Source organism: Corvus kubaryi, unplaced genomic scaffold (assembly GCF_017639235.1).
Source record: "Corvus kubaryi isolate FWS band 111438036 unplaced genomic scaffold, C.kubaryi_AGA036_p1.0 split1-131, whole genome shotgun sequence".
Taxonomy (NCBI): Eukaryota; Metazoa; Chordata; class Aves; order Passeriformes; family Corvidae; genus Corvus; species Corvus kubaryi.
In genome coordinates this window covers 24,892,199-24,909,870 of record NW_024582073.1, presented here as the reverse complement: position 1 = coordinate 24,909,870, position 17,672 = coordinate 24,892,199, and the positions used below count along the sequence as shown (strand labels likewise).

The 17,672-nt window shown below is 44.7% G+C and overlaps 1 long non-coding RNA gene across 1 annotated transcript in view; it reads left to right on the top strand.

Annotated features, from left to right (window-relative positions):
- Positions 1 to 17,672, top strand: part of LOC121676524 — a 32,861-nt gene that overhangs the window by 7,469 nt on the left and 7,720 nt on the right. The gene's annotated exons all lie outside the window — the stretch shown is intronic.

Genomic DNA, 17,672 nt, shown 5'->3' with positions numbered 1-17,672 from the left:
ACCATAAAAAATTTCTTCCTTATAGCTAGTCTAAATCTATGCTTTTTTCCTCCCTCATCTCCCATACTGTTGGTTAAAGGCAGAAGATTTAATTATAACTGTTTTTTGAATACCAAACTGGGGTTGTTACAAGTCCATCAAAGGCTGCCCACAAAGCCTTACTCCCAGAAAGAAGGAACTGAGCAGGAAGAGTGTGGCACAGGTACTGGGCTCAGAAAGCAGCAGTGAAACTCTCTAGCTCCAAACCTGTTACCCACAGGGCGAGGCTCCATGGTTTCCTCTTGAAGCTAATGAAGCATCTCATGGCTCAGTTTAAATCAAAGGCAAGTGCAGTGCGTTGCTGTGTAAGCAGCAATACTTATTTAAAATCACAAGAAAATGTCTGATTTCAAACTGCAGTAGAGCAATGCAATGAGGACCACTGGAATCTTAATAAAGATCAGCCATGGTACCTCTGTCTTCTTTTTAAACTACAAAAAGACACCTCTTGGCTTTGGCAAGGATTATACACTTATTCTGTGTTGGTGCAATGCCCAGCACAACAGGGACCTGGACCATCACAAGAGTTCCTAGGTACTTTGGGTAGATAAACAATAATCTGCAAGAAAGAAATTGCTTTGAGGTTTCAGGGCAGTGGAGTGTTTTCTGTGAAGCAAAAAATGTAGCTTGTTCTCCCAGAAAAATCAGTTAAAATACTCTGCATACAGATCTGTAGATCCCAAATGCAGGGAGGCCACTGGAAATCACTAAAAGAATTCCTCTCTCCCAACTCCAAGAGCTATCATCAAATTTGTGTTTTGAGGAAGAAATGCAATCTTTGAGTGTAGTTTTTCTGTTTCCATTCTTTTTTAATGTTCTAAGGACAGCAGGTACTTATTTAAAACAAGCATCTCAAACTTTGTCATTAAAATAGCTGTTAGGATTTTTTTTTACATTTTTAAACTCATTATGTATGTCTGTATGCTGAGGCCTTCTGTGAAAAAAATTAAAGGCAAGCTTCATGGGAGCAATGTATTTTTTTCCTGGTTACCAACCTTGTACAAATTAAAAGCACATTAGCCACTTTGAAAATAAATCCAACTGCAGTTCAACCTCTTTGGAGTTTTAGTTTGAAGATAGCAGTGGCATTCCACTGACTAAGCCACTTGAGTGAATTTCCTGATTTTGCTTAGTTGCTTAATTTCCTGTTGGGCTCACATTTTGCCTAATTCAAGACAAAAAGACCCCTATAAATGGGATAAATGATTGAAATTGCAGAGCTGGACATAGTAATTTGATTGCAGTTCAGCATGTGCCTCTCTGAACAGAGGTAGAATTTCTGAGACATGCATATAAGTAACTCTAAAAATGTCTTTAATTCAGCATTTTCTTCCCTTATTGAATTACCCATCTGTGTATCTGAATATCTGTTATCAAAGGTCTTCTCCTTGTGTCCAGGGTTTAATGTGTGTCCATGACAAGTTTCCCCCTGTTATGACATCACTCTTGAGGCTCTAAAACAGGACAAAATGTAAAGCAATAGGAAGTGCTGTGGTCTGTTCTTCATAAAAGCTCTCTAGCAGTAATTAGGAGTACATTTAAAGCAGATCTCCTTCTCTGCCTCATTTCTGCAGTCATAGGCTTTAACTTTTAAATAATCAGGATTGTGAATGGGACTAAATAATGCTTTAGCCATAGCTTATAAATCATGGCTATATAATACTTAGAATTTAAGTCTTTAACCTGATGGTTCCACACACCTTTCCTTTATGTATTGCTTACCATGCTGTAAAAAATTACTGGGCTATAAAAACTTAAAGTAAAACTGTTGACTTTTTTCTTTGCTTCCTTCCTCAGTGAAGAGCACTGCCAGTGTGGGTTTATGTGTCAGTTAGATCAGGGGAATAGTCTATCAATTTAAAAACACACTTCTCAGCTTTCTCTGAACACCATCAGCCTGAGCTAAGCTGGATCTTTTCTGGGAAGGCTTTCCAGGCAGCTCTCCCTGAGAGCACAGTCTTTCCACAGCACTAGCCATGGTCCAGGAGCTCCCAGAGTGTCACCTGTGTGGGGCTGGACGCTTCAGGGATTTGAACCTCGTATAGGCCAAGGCTAAACTAAAATCATTGCAATACCCTTTTACAAGGGTCAGTTTCTGTAATATCTGTTCTTCAAGTATCTTTTCAGTCAAGAACTTGGTGGTGGATTGAAATTAATGTAGTTGAACCGAACTCCCATATTTGTTAAACTAAAATGTTAGCTTGGCTTTGGATGCTTGAGCCTGATGATTCTGAAAGGGCTGTTGTGAACCACATTTCCAGCAGCCTGATTTGCTTCAAAGGTGACAGATGAACCCTTCAGGAAATGAAAATACTGTGTCTTCTTTCCTGAAGATTATTATTATTATTATTATTATTTATTGCTCTCATATGAGTCTTCTTTATCAGATGGTCTGTTAGTGGCAGGGATCTTCTCACTATGTTAAATATCTGGTTAATGGCCTGGGACTTCATCACTGTTTACAGATATTTCTAACAGGAACTGAGATCAAAGATCAGGTTAATGGAAGAAAGACCAATGAAAGATGAGAGCCAGTCCTCTTTTAGGAGGAACCAGATTCTGCCCTTGTAGAGCTTTGTCTGATAGGTATTTTTCCATCTCTGATGACTGTAAGTCAGATCCTGTGATCTTTATATTGACCAGCTTTGTATTTAAAACTACATCAATAAGACCGCATTTAATTTGGGCACATTTTTAATGCACCGCCCTTTCACTTCCTAAAAAATCCATTGTACCTAGCAAGAGCTATGTAATACTGCCTCTAAAAATACTGTGCCTGAGCATCCTTGTGGCCATGAACCAAAGGTGCTGGCTTTTTCATGGTGGTGGAATTGGTCTGAAGGTTGCATCACTTTCTGGGTTCTTGCAAATAGAAGAATGTAGGTTGAAACAGGGAAAATAATTTCTCAGAAGAACCAACTACACATGGATCCAACAGCCACTTGAAACTTTACAAACTAGGTAGCTCTGAGAGTGGGCTTCAGGTTTCCATCTATATAGGAGCAAATTTAACTATATATATATATAACATAAACATGACCAAGATACTATGACTAATTTAGGTAGTTCTGTTTTTATGTTATTTTATTTTTAAGCTCGGTGGGAGCAGCCATGGTTTGAATTAAACCCAACACTTCCACATAATTGAAGAGGGATTTACAGAAGATGCAGACACTTTTCATGCCAAATGTTGTGCACATACAGAATGAGAACCAACAATTACAGTTAATTTCTGAGCCCACGTTCTGCACACAAGAAGCAGCAATGTGCCTCCTTAGCACAGCAAATGCACTGGGGACGGGGTTTTATAGGGAGGTTATGCATTTTTCTCAATGCTGTCAGAACCTGGAAATTGTGAAATGCCTCGGATTTCTTTTGCATGCGTTTGTCCAGGCTGGCAGGAAGGTGCTCTGTCTGGCAAGGTCTGCAGGCTGCGACAGCAAAGGGCCCGGCAGCATCCGAGAGCTTGAAGTGCAAGTTATGGCAGACAAAAGCAGCGCCTGTTGCATTCCACCTGTTATCTGCGGGAGTCAGCAGCGCTGCCTTCCCCCTCCAGCTGCCGGCAAGTCCTGGCAGCGCCGAGATAACATTTGGTTCAAGATCTGCTCCTGCCAGGTTATCGATAAAGTGAGGGAAACGAATACCTGGAGGGAGCAAGGCTAGATTTTCAGTTTGCTTAATTTATGGGCCAAGTTTCGCCTGGTACAATGGAAGTCCCGCTGTCAGTGCTTTCACCAGCTTTTACCGGTTGTCATTTTGGGACATGAAAGGAGGTTTGAAGAACACTTTGCAGTGATGGTGGCTGACCTACTGCATTTCTGGTTACAATTAACAGCACATTCTCACCCACTCTCTCCGATTCTGCTTGTTCACAGGCCCGGGGGCAACCGGAATATCTTTCTTTTGTCCCACGCTCCTTCATCACCGTGGCAACAAATGGGCAAATATTATAGTGTTTTTTGCTTTTTTTAATTTGCAAGTAGTCTGGTGAGTTTTCAAGACCACACACACACACAGACACACAGTACATGTAGTTCAAACTCGGGGATTAGCACATTAAAACCATGGGTTTAACCAGTAACTTGGGCTGTGGCCTGGCTCCAGGCCAGTGCCCACTGGAAAACGTCCTCACGAAGTTACACAGCAGAGTGGTGACAACACAAGAATGGGGACCATGTCCAATGCCAGCCTATGGTTGCTGTCACCAGCAATTACAGGGAGGTTGAGGTCCTCCCCAGGACCACCCTGAGTCCATCCTAATTGTGCCACTGGTGGAAACAAAGGTCAGCTCTTGTGCAGGGGTTTAAAAATTGAACTTGCACCCCCAAGGGGACACTGTAGCCCTGGGCCCGCAGGGACACCACAGTCACTAATCACTGTGGCCTGGGAATCAAAGACACCATCTGCTTCAACAAGGGCTGTCCCCAAGTGGAGGGGCAAAAGGAGTAACACCAGGAGTTCATCGTCCACTGGGAATTGAGGGAGGGGATTCACCTCTGCCTCTGTGCACGCTGAAACCTCCGTGTCACCAAGAACGCACCAGGCAATACTCGTCCATGCAGCAGTTAATTACAGCACTGGGGCTATAGGCGCACATGGAGTTCCAGTTTCTGGTTTGGAGTCTGGGAAGAGATCCTTGCCAGCTACAGCTGCTGGAAGTACCATGTCTTGGCATGGCCATTAGGCTGATGGATCATCTGGCATCAGACCCAAGGGAGCTTGAAGGCTCTCATCTGCAGCCTCTGGATACAAAAGCTAGCCAGAAGCGCAGAGTCTTTCCCTAACCTGCGGTTCCTTAAGCACCCTGCAACATCTGTATCACTTGGGCATTTCATGGGAAAATTTTCTTTTTGTTGGTTACGTGTTGCTGCTTGCATTTGTTTTTTTCTCCCCATGTATCTAGACCATCTATTCTTTTCAAGTGACAGATACTAAAAGTAGTAAGCTGTAAAAACATGTACCACCAGAGTTATAAAGAAAATCTCTTGGGAGATGGTAAAACAAACCCAGTCCCAAACACCCTCCCCTGGCCCACATTGCCAAACCACCTCCTTTTCTACCACCCTGCCAATAACTCAATTCTTCCACAATACCTACAGGGAGGGAGGTGGTAGCAGATTAAAAAGCCAGGTTCCTCCCTCGCTGAGGTTTCCCAGCACGTATTGCCGGCCTGGGGAATACGGGGGAAGGGCAGAGGAAAGGCTGGCTCTGCCTGCGTAGGGCCGAGCAAGTTTTCAGCTGTATAAAATATATTAAGTCCCAATCGCGCTGGAGCCGGTGTTGAAAGATTTCAGTAAGGCCAGCACTTGACCTTTCGCAGACAATAGCCCCGGCCTTAATTGGCAAGTGCTCATTGTGCGGCCTCAGCTGTGCTGAACAGGCGGGTTTCATGCTCATTCCCCCGTGGGCTCAGGTCTGGGGCTGCGGGCGGGAAGCGGCCAAGGTTTGGGGGTTCCTGATTGTTCTATAATGCCACCTGCTGACTCGAGGGCGATGGCAGCCAGTGTATCAAAAGTCCTTTCATGGAGCCCTGCTTTTAACTTCAGTGCTATTTATATTAATGGGATCATTCAATGCACTTCACTCATGTCCTGATTTAGAGTCCAAGGACAGCCCCGAGTTACAAATCCTGAGTGAGCACCGTAAGATACACTGGACACTAACTATACTGGCTTTTTATGCTTCTCTAGGTTGCGACTACGAAATATAATGAGGAGGTGATTGAAAAGGTCTTGGAACTCAAAATATTAACATGTCTGTTTATACCACACTATGCTTGTTCGTGACTGAAGCGAGCACAAGCATCTGTGTGCCAGCGCTATAAAGTGTCTTCACCAAGTGCCCAAGGTGGTAGGAGGGGGCAGACATAAGGGGCTACTTTGTCTGGGAGGCACAGATCTTGCTCCAGCTACAAGCATCCACAGCAATTCATGCGAGGATGCATACATAGAGTAGTAAGGAGGCTCCCATCCAGAAAAAGGCTCTGTACCACCTACTTTGCAAAACCTGGGAAAGTGCAAACATGGACATGGAGTGGATGGTACACTGCTAATTTAATCTTTTAGCAAATTGAAAAATCGTGGCCCTTTTATCTGATAAAATTTGCATTTCCTGAGCTCATCCAATTATGCCAGGGAGTCCTTGTTCTTCACCACTTCCCTGTCTCGACCAAAATTCAGTTTTCAGCTCCATCTCTGGCTGAACACTTTTACTGAAGGATCATCTCCATTGCAGGGTGTATGTGCTCCCAGCACACTTCAGCTACTTGTGCTGCTCTACCTGTGCTCTGCTTGTCCCCTCACATCCATTCAAGTTCTCTTTCCCTGAGGTCTGGCTCTGCTGTTGCTCCTGGCACCAGCGTTACTTATCAGCTCCATAAACAATTTGTTCATCCAGGTCTCTACCAGCACCCGCAGCAAATCTTTGCATCTTTCTTACAAGCTCCAGGCTGATGCTCAGGGTACGTTTTTCAGAGGGTTTCTGAGATGGGCAGCTTGATGCTCTCCAGCACAGCAGAGACAGGCACTGCAACCTTTGCCTTTTCACCATTCTCCTCCTTCTGGCACCTTTATGGGGTCTAATTTTTTGTGCTGGCCTCCCACGCACTTCATAAAAGACGCACATTCAAGCAGGCTTTGTGCCCGGAACGCAATTAAACATCCAACTGTCCGATCTGTGTGGCCAAATCCGCAGTGTTCCCGGGGCTTCTCAGGTGCAGGTTCACACTGGTTCATCAGGTTTCCATAGGGGGGAGGAAATGTAATTTAGCTCTTTCAGTCTTAGTCATTGAAAATAAAAGGGGAGTAAGTGAAGCTTGTCTCTGGCTATAGGAATGGCAGACAAACCAGCCATGATTCTTTATCTAAAAGTGAAATTTGCAAGTGAACAAGGCATTATAATTGATGCAGATTTAAAGATTTAAGGTGAGGCTATTCTGTGTTTTGTTTGAATGACAAACCTTATCTCGCTTTTCCCATCCCCTCCCTTTTTCTTCCCTTGCACAGCAAAATGCTAAACAATCATTTCTTCAGGCCCAGTCCTCAGAACTGCCATTCCCTACAACTTCAGCAGGTTTTTTTTGAGCAGCTGGAGGTGTTTAGCAAGCCTGAAAGAAATCCCTCCATCAAACCTTTCTTTCATCACAAGCTGACCACAGAAATGTCACAATACCTGTGAGGAGCGGTTTCGCTGTGTGCTCTGGCTCAGTCTGTGCCACTAACAAAACACTATATGTGATGAAAACAACCCAAAATCACAACACAGAAAATAACTATCTTCTCTACTGAAGATAGATCAGGTGTGTTTAATTCCAGAACAGAATCAAACTTAAGCTCCGGACTATTAACAGTGCACCCTGCTAAACTGGCAGTGCCTTTCATCATAAAGCTGTGGCCTGTGCCCATCAGTACCTTCCCAGGGCATGCCTGGCATGGCTTTGGGAGTAGCAGGAATTCCTAAAAGTCAGAGCCAGCTCTGGCTCCCTCCATGGTCCTCCTGTACTGTCTGAGCAGGCTTTGCATCCGCAGGGAAGTCTGGCCCCTCCTCATGCTGCGCACCAGGGCTCACCAAATACACACACCTGCAGTTTCATAGTATGAAAAGCCATCTGGATGGGATATACAGCCTTGGCAATGATTTTTGGACACTTTGTGTCTTAGGCCTAAAGGCCACACATGGGCCCAGAGGAAACCACAGCACCACAGACCTTCTGTACATAGCTGGCTGTGCCACTTTTCTTTGGGGCTGAAAACACCATCTGCTCTGTTGTATTTAGCAACATAGCTGTCACCATGGAAAGGAACGATTTCACCTCCTAGGACTTGTCAGGGGGCAAAGTCTTAAACTATAAACTCTGTTATTGAGTTTAACTCTGAATGTGAAGTGCTAAAAAACACAGTGTAAGACTTGGTCTCTTTGTTGAGGCAGAGAGAACAGGGAGGTTAGAAGATGGACAGGAATGGCTGATGGCCCAGAAGTAATCTTGGATGAACAGAAAAGTAAAGAAAAATTATTTTATAGCACTGCTACTAAATGGCAGCCTTTAGCATACTAAAGCACTGTGTCGTAACTGTGTGAGGGAGGTTCCTCACCCACCGAGATGGATCCATGTAGAGTTGGATTGTTCATCTCTCTCACACCAGCTCCTTTGCATATAGCTGGGCATTGCATTGCCTTTGCCCCTCAGCTGTAACTAGGCAAGGAAAAATAAAGTGTGTAGAAGAATAAAAGCTGCAAAACCACTCAGACTTCAATCAAAGCAAGAGACCGCTTGGAGCAAGGAGCTCTAGGTCCTCCTGTTAGATTTGCATTTTCCAACTACTGCAGAGGAAAATGAGATCTCATCTGACTGAAGGCAACACTGTCCACTGGAATGTCTGACTGCACAGAGACACAGATGAGCCTTTGATGGATTAGCTCAGGTTTGAAAGAGGTGCACAAGGATGGAAACAACACATTGGAGAACAGGTGGAAGCTAAGCACACCTTGGCAAACTGAGCTCTAGGGGTTTTTTCTTATAACTAGGAATTGTTGAAATTGCTCTGAAAATGCTCTGTTGTATATCATAAAAGGACAATTTCACTAAGCGAGTGGGTCAACCTCACTAGGTTATGTACCTTAAGAGTGACAAGGGCCCAAATCATGTTGGGATAACAAGATTTAAAACAATCCTCTAGGGAAAGTGCTTACTTTTGGTCAGTGCATTCAGTGAAAAGCAATTCCTATTGCACAAGGACAGGAGGAGGTGGAGGTGAAAGGCAGGGATCTACAAGGATGCCCAGGAGCTGCATCCAGCACCTCACTGTTTCTCCAGCTTGCAGTTTTCCAAATGACTGTCATCTTCCTCCTTGCTCTGCCCTCCATGGTTGTTGGAAGCCCCTTCTGTCCCATTTTTCTACCCTCTCAAATATCCCTACTGCCCTACCCTCTCATTTACTGAGAAATATCATCAACAGGTCTTTTCTCCACTTCTCTACATCCTTAATACTGCCAAGTAAACAAAATAAACCAAGTGCAGCATCCTCACTGTCAGAATCTCTGAAGCACCAGGCCTGTGAGTCTGAAGTGTTATAGGACAGTTATAGGACAGAGACAAAGAAAATAAACTCTGGCACACTTCTGTACAGCTGTTTTGTATTAATTGTTAAACTGCGTGATACAAAATGCAAAGATAAATTTGATTTAGTGGGCAGATCTCTTCTGAGTAAGAAGCTTATAGGTTTAATAAAGAGTCAGTTTTTAATGATATTTTCTATTTTATTTGTTATATATTCATTATGTTTTCAATGCTTGAAATGAGATTCAGAGAGAACATGAGAAAAACTTGGTTTGGGTGTTTGTCTGAAGAACCAAAAGTCTGAAAACACACTTTGAACTAACATTTGCAGAAGTTCTGCCCAACCTTTCAGCTGCTAAGATTATTAATGCAAATTAAAGCAATACTGATATTTTCATTCCAGTTTGAAAATAAAGGCTGATGAGAAGTCCCATTAGAGACCAAAACTAGCTACCTACTGTTTGCAGCAAACACTAGATGGGATATTTTTCTGAGAGAAAGGGAAGCACCAGTACAGGACAGCCTGCTCACTTGTCTGGTTTAGAGCAATCTCAAGCCTTTGCATGCTGGTAATCTTTCCAACTCAGCTCCAGATGTTAAGGCTGGCTGGCTGGAGGGAGGAAGGGAAGATATGGAGAAGAAAATGCACCAGATATCCAAGAATATCCAAGAGAAGTTATGCAGTCTCGGACATTCATAAAAGATGGGAGCTTGCCAGCTCCTCCACATATGGGATGGAGATTTGAAAGTGGGAAACAGCTGCTGTTGTCCTGTGCTGCCTCCCAGGCCATGGAACTTGTGCCAGTGGCCCACCACAGCCAGAGATGGAGAAAGACCCTCAGTGCAGAAACCCAGTTAGATGGTGGAGCTAGAGCTGACAGAGGACAATCTCATCCAGGAGAATCATCCCTGACCACCAGACTATGTCAGACCCCTGACAATGACAGCTGGGCTCCTCTTACACCCACGGGGATGATGTCAACCACCTTCTTGGGGAAGCACTGATACGTGAAACTCACGTGTGACTGTCACACTGTCACATGCATTACAGCAAGAGTTTCCTGGATCCCCCTCTATGACTGATTAGATTTTATGTTTCCCCAGACATCTCCAGAGGGAATGTGGGCCTTTGTCCAGCTGCAGTCCCATGTCCCAGCTCATTTCACAGGCAGCTCAGGCTGTTACTGTGCTACCCCGGGATGTTGAAATCTTGCACCACACACTGCACTTTGATGTGGCATTGGCACAGGGAGGATGCTCCCCTCCAGCAATGCACAGAGTGAAACTATGCAGTGAAATGCCGAGTCCAGGCAGGGTCAGGATGGATTCCACGGCTTTTGTGCTGCCTCCTCTTCACTTTTCCCTTCCTGTAGCAATTATTACTCATCAGCACAGATTAACAATTGCACAAGCAAACCCTCAGAACAAATGAAATCAGGGCTGAGGGCCAATCTTAGTCAGTAGGGCTCTGCCACTGACTTTAAATGGGATTGGGATTTAGCCCTGCAGCCTTTCCCTGTGTTTCCTCTTTTTATCCATTCATGTGCTGCACATGTGTAGTTCTCTGGCAGCTCCTCCAGCTTTGGGATGAGGCACTCACAGGTACAAGCTCCAAAAGTTGCACCCATAACCTTCTGGCATTCTTCTCCACCCACTCCCTGGCCCTGGCTTTCTTCTAAGAGTTGTTCCAGCCATTTTATGATATCTTTTAAAAGGTAAGAGAATAAAGACAAAAATAGCTCTCAATCCATTCATATGGGTTTCTGTTGGGCTGTGAATAATTTAAGGTCTTCTCACCTCATCTCTTGTTTATCTCGTAGCCTTGGGCCTCATCTGCATGAAAGAGTTGCACCCATCCAAGTAGATGTTAATTTAAACCAATTCATTAAACTAATACAAACCCCGGAGCAAGCAGAGGGAGGGATGCTCCCCTGTTAAACCCAGGCTCCTATCGGTTTGCTTTAATCTGGTGAGAAACTAAACCAAAGTAAGGAGCGCCCATGGACAGGTTCGCTCTGGTTTTACTGAGCACATGGAACAGAGCAATGCAAATCATGCCAGGGAGTTCTCACTGGCAGAGCTCTGCTGCTCACTCCCTGCAGGGACAAGCTCAGACATTCAGCAGAGATTGGAACCAAAAAATAGTCATGAGCCTGCGACATACAGCCAGCCTTGAGCTGGGCTGTGTTGTGGGGGTGTCACACCTCTCACCCAACCCAGGGCTCTGTTGCAGGTCTGCACTTCGTGGCCAGTGCCCCTGCAGGTAAAAAAGCCATACTAGTGTTTTCATACTATGGTTAACAGGGGCTATACAAGAAGCCAGGTAAAGTGTAGGTCACCTGGAAAAACTGCAATGCCAGTTAGAGCCAAAAAATGAAAGAATTGCAAGGAACACCACCCCAGAGTCACACAGAAAATCACTATTCAATGAAAACAAACCCAAAAAGGAAAGAGGGGAGGGATGGGACTGGAACATTTCTGCTTCGCAGCTCTGCCCTCTTTTCAGGGAGTGGAAAGGACTAAATCCCCTGTTGTCAATATTGAATGAGGATTACAAAGAACATGAAGCCAGACTTCTCTCACGTGTGCCTAGTGGGAGGATGAGAGGCAACAGATCCAAGCTGCATCAGTGAAATCCCAATCAATATTAAGAAGTTACTTAATGATGAGAGCAGTTAAACAGGAGGTCAGAGAGGTCGTATCTCCATCCATGGAGATAATCAAAATTAAACCATACAAGATGCTGAGCAACCTGATCTAATGCAGAAGCTATCTGTCTTCTGAGTAGGGTGGAGGTTTGATCTGGTGGCTTTAAGTCCCTGTCAATTTAAATTATTCTGTTTTATTCCAGTAAAATTTCTTTTCTGAAGCCAGCTTCCCCCATGTTCCAAAGTCACACAGCTGGTAAATTCACCTGGCTATTACCCAGTTGTTCACTCTTCCTGAAGAGAGAAGGCAAAAAGAAAATATTAAGAGACCTGGCTGTCTGCAAAATGGTGCCAATCGGTGCAGTACAATTCCATGGGGCAACACAGAAGATTTTCCATCAGGAAAGTGGAAGTGGGACACTGGAAACCTACAGAAAGCTTCTTAGCATCCACCTCCCTGCTGAGTGGGTCACACCGAGATGTCTTGGCTCCAAGGGCTCCTCTAGGCTTGGGAAGTTACTGGAAATTTTGCTAGTGGTGATAATATCATTTGGCTTTCCCCTGCATTGGTGAGCACTGGGAGTCGGGGTGGAGGTGGCTGCTGGCTGGTTCTGGCACTTCAAAGCTGCACCAGTAGCACCACACCACGGTACCTACGCCTCTAGCAGCAGCCACAGCGCCCAAATTTCCATCACTGTGAGTGCTCAAGGCAGGAAGAGAGACAGAGTCACTGTTAGTATGGGCAAAACCCCTTAGGCTATGCAGGGGCAGCATAAATATAACAAGATCCTCATTATTTAAGAGAGGAGAAAAACAGAGGAATGATTTTGCAAGAGGTATATAGATTTTGCCAGTACTTGAATACTTTTGGATTTGTTTTGATTTCTATATATACACACATTCTAGGAAAAACATTTGTGTTGTTTACATTAATTTTTCATCATACTGGAGAAATCCTGCAGGATCTGCTTTGTATCACTATAGTTCTTTTCATTCAAGGATCTTTTATCAGTTATCATGCCAAAGCTTTCATGGGTTCAAAGACATGAAAAATAAATTTCCAGGAGGAAGGCATGCCAAGTGCCACGAAACACAAAAGCATGATATCTAACTCAGGAAGCCTTTAAGCCATGGATAGCTGGAAATTGGGATAGCATGCCAGAGAAATCTCAGCATGTACTGCTGTCCTTGTCTTCTGTTCTGGCACCCAGCACAAACAGGACACTGGCTATGTGCTGTCTTCATGTTCTCAGCCTGATCCTCACATCTCTGGTCAAAGTGATGGTGGGTGCTCCCTTGGTTTCACTCATCTGCTCTCCCTAGGAATTGACTCCTGGGCTTTGTCCATGCTGCAGGACCCCTTTGTCCCCACCCCTCGCTCACACCGACCCTTTGCTGTGCTCACTCAGATCCCATCAAGATGCAAATGCCTCTTTTATTCCCCGTGTGCTTTTCTGCCAGCTCATGCAGGTGATGCATCCTGTGCCAGAGCTGGCCCACGGGAGAGGAAGGGAGAGCACAGCTGGAAGCAGACAGAAGAAGAAGGAGCTTTTCCCTCTCCATGATCTGCTGTTCACTCTGCCTGTGCCATAACAGAACTTCTGCCTTTGGGCACAGCTCCACCCCTCCTGAAGATTTACTGTACATCTCCAGTGCACTCTCAACCTCCTGCTCCCCCATTTTTGCACAGGCTCTGGCTCTTTTTGTGACCTTCACTGAGCTGAACCAACTGGCTGATGCCCCAGTTACTTGGCCTAAAAAGGGGTCTGACAACTACAAATGGTGGTATAAACGTGGCAGGCCCATGTGGTTGTCTTGAGGTCTCCTCCAGCCTTAAATGATGTTGGGCATTACTTAGACCTTGTGACAGCTGTTGAATTTGACTTACCTCTTCCACCCCACTCCCTGAAACAGATGTGGTTGTAAATTACAGCCAGATTAGAAGGATCAGTGAAGACCATAAGAATACAAGAGCAACTAACAGGTTGTAAATTCTGTTGGGCTGTGACTTATGCAAACCGTGGCTCTGACCTTCAGCACAGTCCTGAGTGTACGTGCAACATGGACAGAAGAGGAGTCTGCTCTGCTGCACTTCTTTGACAATCCAAGATAACTGTGAAGGACGATGGAGCAAGTGCCCAGAGATCTCAGAGAGCTTCCCAGAAGTCTGCTGATAATTGCTGTGAGATGCATCACAGCCATCCTCACCTTGCCCCTGGATGTTCATGGGAGATGCTGAAGTCCATCAAATCACAACTGTAAATGCAAGAATTCAAATCTCAGCCCCCAGATGGGCCAGGAGGGGCCATCTGAAGCCCTGTGTTCAGAAACCATATTCAGTAAGTCCACCAGACCAGCAGCCCAGCATAGTTAACACACTGCTATAGCCTAGAGTGGGAAATCAGAGGCAGAAAACCTGGTATAACACCACTTGGATTACTTCTCTGTCACAGGTGGTGTTTGTGGTCTTCGCAAACACCTAATCTGGGAGCCATCTGGAGTCAGTGGGAGGTTTCCATTTACTGCAGATCTCATATCAGACCAGTTATCTATAAAGCATTGGGATATGGGCATCTTTCAGTTCTTGAAGTCTATAGAACTTGCTGCCTTGGTCAAATTTGTACAGATGCTGAAGTTGATTTCTAGTGTGATGCTTAGGCATAGTTGAGGGGAGAGGGTTCTTAGAGAAGGAATCTTAATAAAATTACTTTTAAAAGTATAAAAGTGTTCCTCCTATTGCCAGGAAAATCATAGTTTTTCATACTCCATTGGTCTGAAGACAAGTTTTTATTTTTTGAGGAAGTACTGCAGAAAGTCAACAGAGGCTTTAAGAAATTATTCTTTAAAGGGTAGGTAGTTGTCACTGCGCTGTCTTTGTTTGGTTAAAGAGATTAGAACTCAGGCAGTGGTAAGTTTTGCATGGCAGAAAGACACTTCAGATTTCTATTTACAAGAGACCTCTCTGTATTTTATGTCTGCTCCATTAAATATGCCCATCCCAATACAAGAGATTAACACACTGGACACAGAAGATAAAATATATTTCATTTGTATTTAAGATGTGGTGCAGTTATTGCATGCTCACAGCTGTAAAATAAAGAAAATAAATGAGGATATAAAAAGTTTCTCCCAGTCACATGCTGACAGAACAAGAACCTGTATCTCATTTTGTTTGGACAGCAGGGGAAAGATGAGAGGGGGGCAGCCAGAGCAGCTGCAACTAACTATGTCTGTTTCAAATTCAGAACAAATCATCTTCTTGGTGTAATTCCTGACAAATAATTTTCTTGTCCAACAATTTTTAGGTTGATCCTGCAGGACTGCTGGGATAATCATCCTGACACTGCAGATAACAGGATTGTGATCATAAATCTTGAGATTCAAGTACATTCACCATGGTTGAGTGACCACCAGCATTTTGAGGGAATGAGAATATTTTTCCCCTGAAAAGATGACGGCACGAAGGGCACATATGCAGAAAGTGAAGCCTCGCAAATACAGAACAATGCATCATCTTTATTTCAATTTGCCATGCACTCCTTATCATTTCACCCACATTCTGCCCACTAATCAAGAGGAAGAGGCTTGGCTGGTGCAACTGGTTCTGGATAGATCTATTTGTGGCTGTTGCTATTGCAGCAACAGCAAAAGTGCCTTTTTTATAGAAGAATCTAGGCTCTGTCACAGAACATAAGTGACTTACTCTGTGAACAATTATTTTTATCTACAGAGTGAAAGAACCTTTACTCCAGACTGGTCATGTGTGGGGCTATTCCAGTCATGTACATGTAAGTGATGAAGGGAAATAACACTTCATGATTTGGCCCTGCTTGGTACAATTCTGCCTTTTCCCTACAGAACAGGACAGATCAAGTATTTAAGTAATATTAGTATTACAGAACTATGGAGCTGGGTTTTTTGTCTTTTGAAGATAGTTTGTCTTCTGCAAGCAAAATGAGAAAAAAGTACGAAATAGTACCGAGTTGTTTATCAATATAAAACACTCAGCTGATGAGATGCACTAATCCACAGCCAAACCCTGACAAAGGCCCAGCTGACTCCTATTTAAGCCACCACCTTACTCCACAGCTTTTATATGTCAAATCCCTGACAATACCTACAATTTGAGCCAATTCCACAGTTAACCACAGCCCTGCATATCCATGGTGATCAAAAAAATGCTCACCTTCCAAAATGTGAGGAATCTGACATTAATAAAGGTGTGCTGCTCCCTGCTAGGCAATGTATGAGCTGACCAGATGTGCCACATTATATCACTTGCAAACTGGCAGCATCACAGGGCAAGTGTGTTAACTGGGATACTGCTGTGAGAAGGTGAAGGGGATGTCTGGATTTACTTTCTTCCCCAAGGACCTCTCCAGCAGACAGCATCTTCTCCATTGCACATAATTCTCTTTTACTAGAAACACCTGGTAGGTCTTGTAATTCCTGTCCTCATGTTGCAGTGCTCTCCCCTCTCACATCACTGTCCTCCTCAGGCCACACAAGACACCCTTTTTAAAAGAACACAGAGCTAAAAAGCAGAAGAGGAAGCAGACGACTCCCCAAAAACCAGAGCAAGACTATAACCTGTACTGCAGCCTCAGCCAATGAGGTCTAACAAGGAGTCCCCCTTTGTTTCCATTTCCCCTGGACTGCAGGATGCTGGAAAAGCAAACAGACCTCTACAAATCACTGCTGCTGCACAGGATGCCCAAGTTTTTCTGGAAAAAGTTGGTTAAGTCAGTGAGTTAACAATTTGTTCCAATTACAACAGTGACCTAGAGTACAGCAAAAGCTTACCTTCCTCTCTCTGCAATTGCAAAGCTCATGCACCAGGACCCTCATACCCTTGCTGCATGGTTTATATATTCTGTGCGCGTGGGAGTGAGTGCTCAGGGATTTGGGAAGGGAGGGGGAAAGGGGGAAGAGTCCAAACAAAACATTTAAATGTAATTCCTTTGATGGTGCAGCTGTGAGAGGGCAACTGAGATGATTTTGCTTTATTTCAGAAGCTGCATAGTTTTCCTGTCCTTTATTAAATAGAAATCATGTTTCCATGGCCAGGCTCTTCTCAAGTCAATCTCTCCTGCCTGCAGAGCAGACCTTGGCTCTAAATTCCCACACAACTGATGCTTCATTTTCCCCCCTTCTTATGACCCTGTCTCCCACCTTCTCTCCCAAGCATGGCATACAAGAAATATTTCCCAACCAGAGCAAACAGAACACTACAAATGAACCCTATTTGCTTTGCAAGAAAACTGCGCAATAGCCCCCAAATGAGAATGATGAGTTGGGGCGTTGGAAACCCTTGCAAGGCAAGTGGCTTCCTAGTTCATTCCTAATTCCTTTACGTGCTTGTGCACTCCTTGACATGGTGGCACGAATCCTGGTCTCCAGGGCACAAGGAGCACAGAGCAGACCCAGCTCAGGGCGATCCAGCAGCATCAGGAGTTGTGGCAGTGCAGGTGGATAAGGGAGCCGTGCTGCTCCCCATCCATGTGGCTCCTCCAAGAGCGTGGATCCCTGATGACTTCAACACCTCTACCCCAGGCTTTGCATGGAGCAGGGACCTCCCCACCTGCTGTCAAACACCTGCCCTGTCAGACAGGAGCAATGGCACTAAGTGGCTTCATGGGGATGTTTTCAGAACAGAATACACTGCAAGGCAGTTCCTGCGCTCCAGCCTTGCCTTCCGTGAACCTGCAGCCCCCAGCTCACACGCCATCCAGCCGTGTCCCTTGGTTAAACCAGGAGCTAAGGTGACACAGTGCTGCAGCACCGGGCTGGTGGCACTGGAGAGCAGATAAATGACCACAGGCAAGGCAAGGAGTCAGTACCTGCAGCGTTCTGTGGTTTTATTGCAGCGGCAGTAGGGGGCAGGCAGGGGAGGGTTGGAATTCTGTTTTACCCTCCACATTCAACAACGC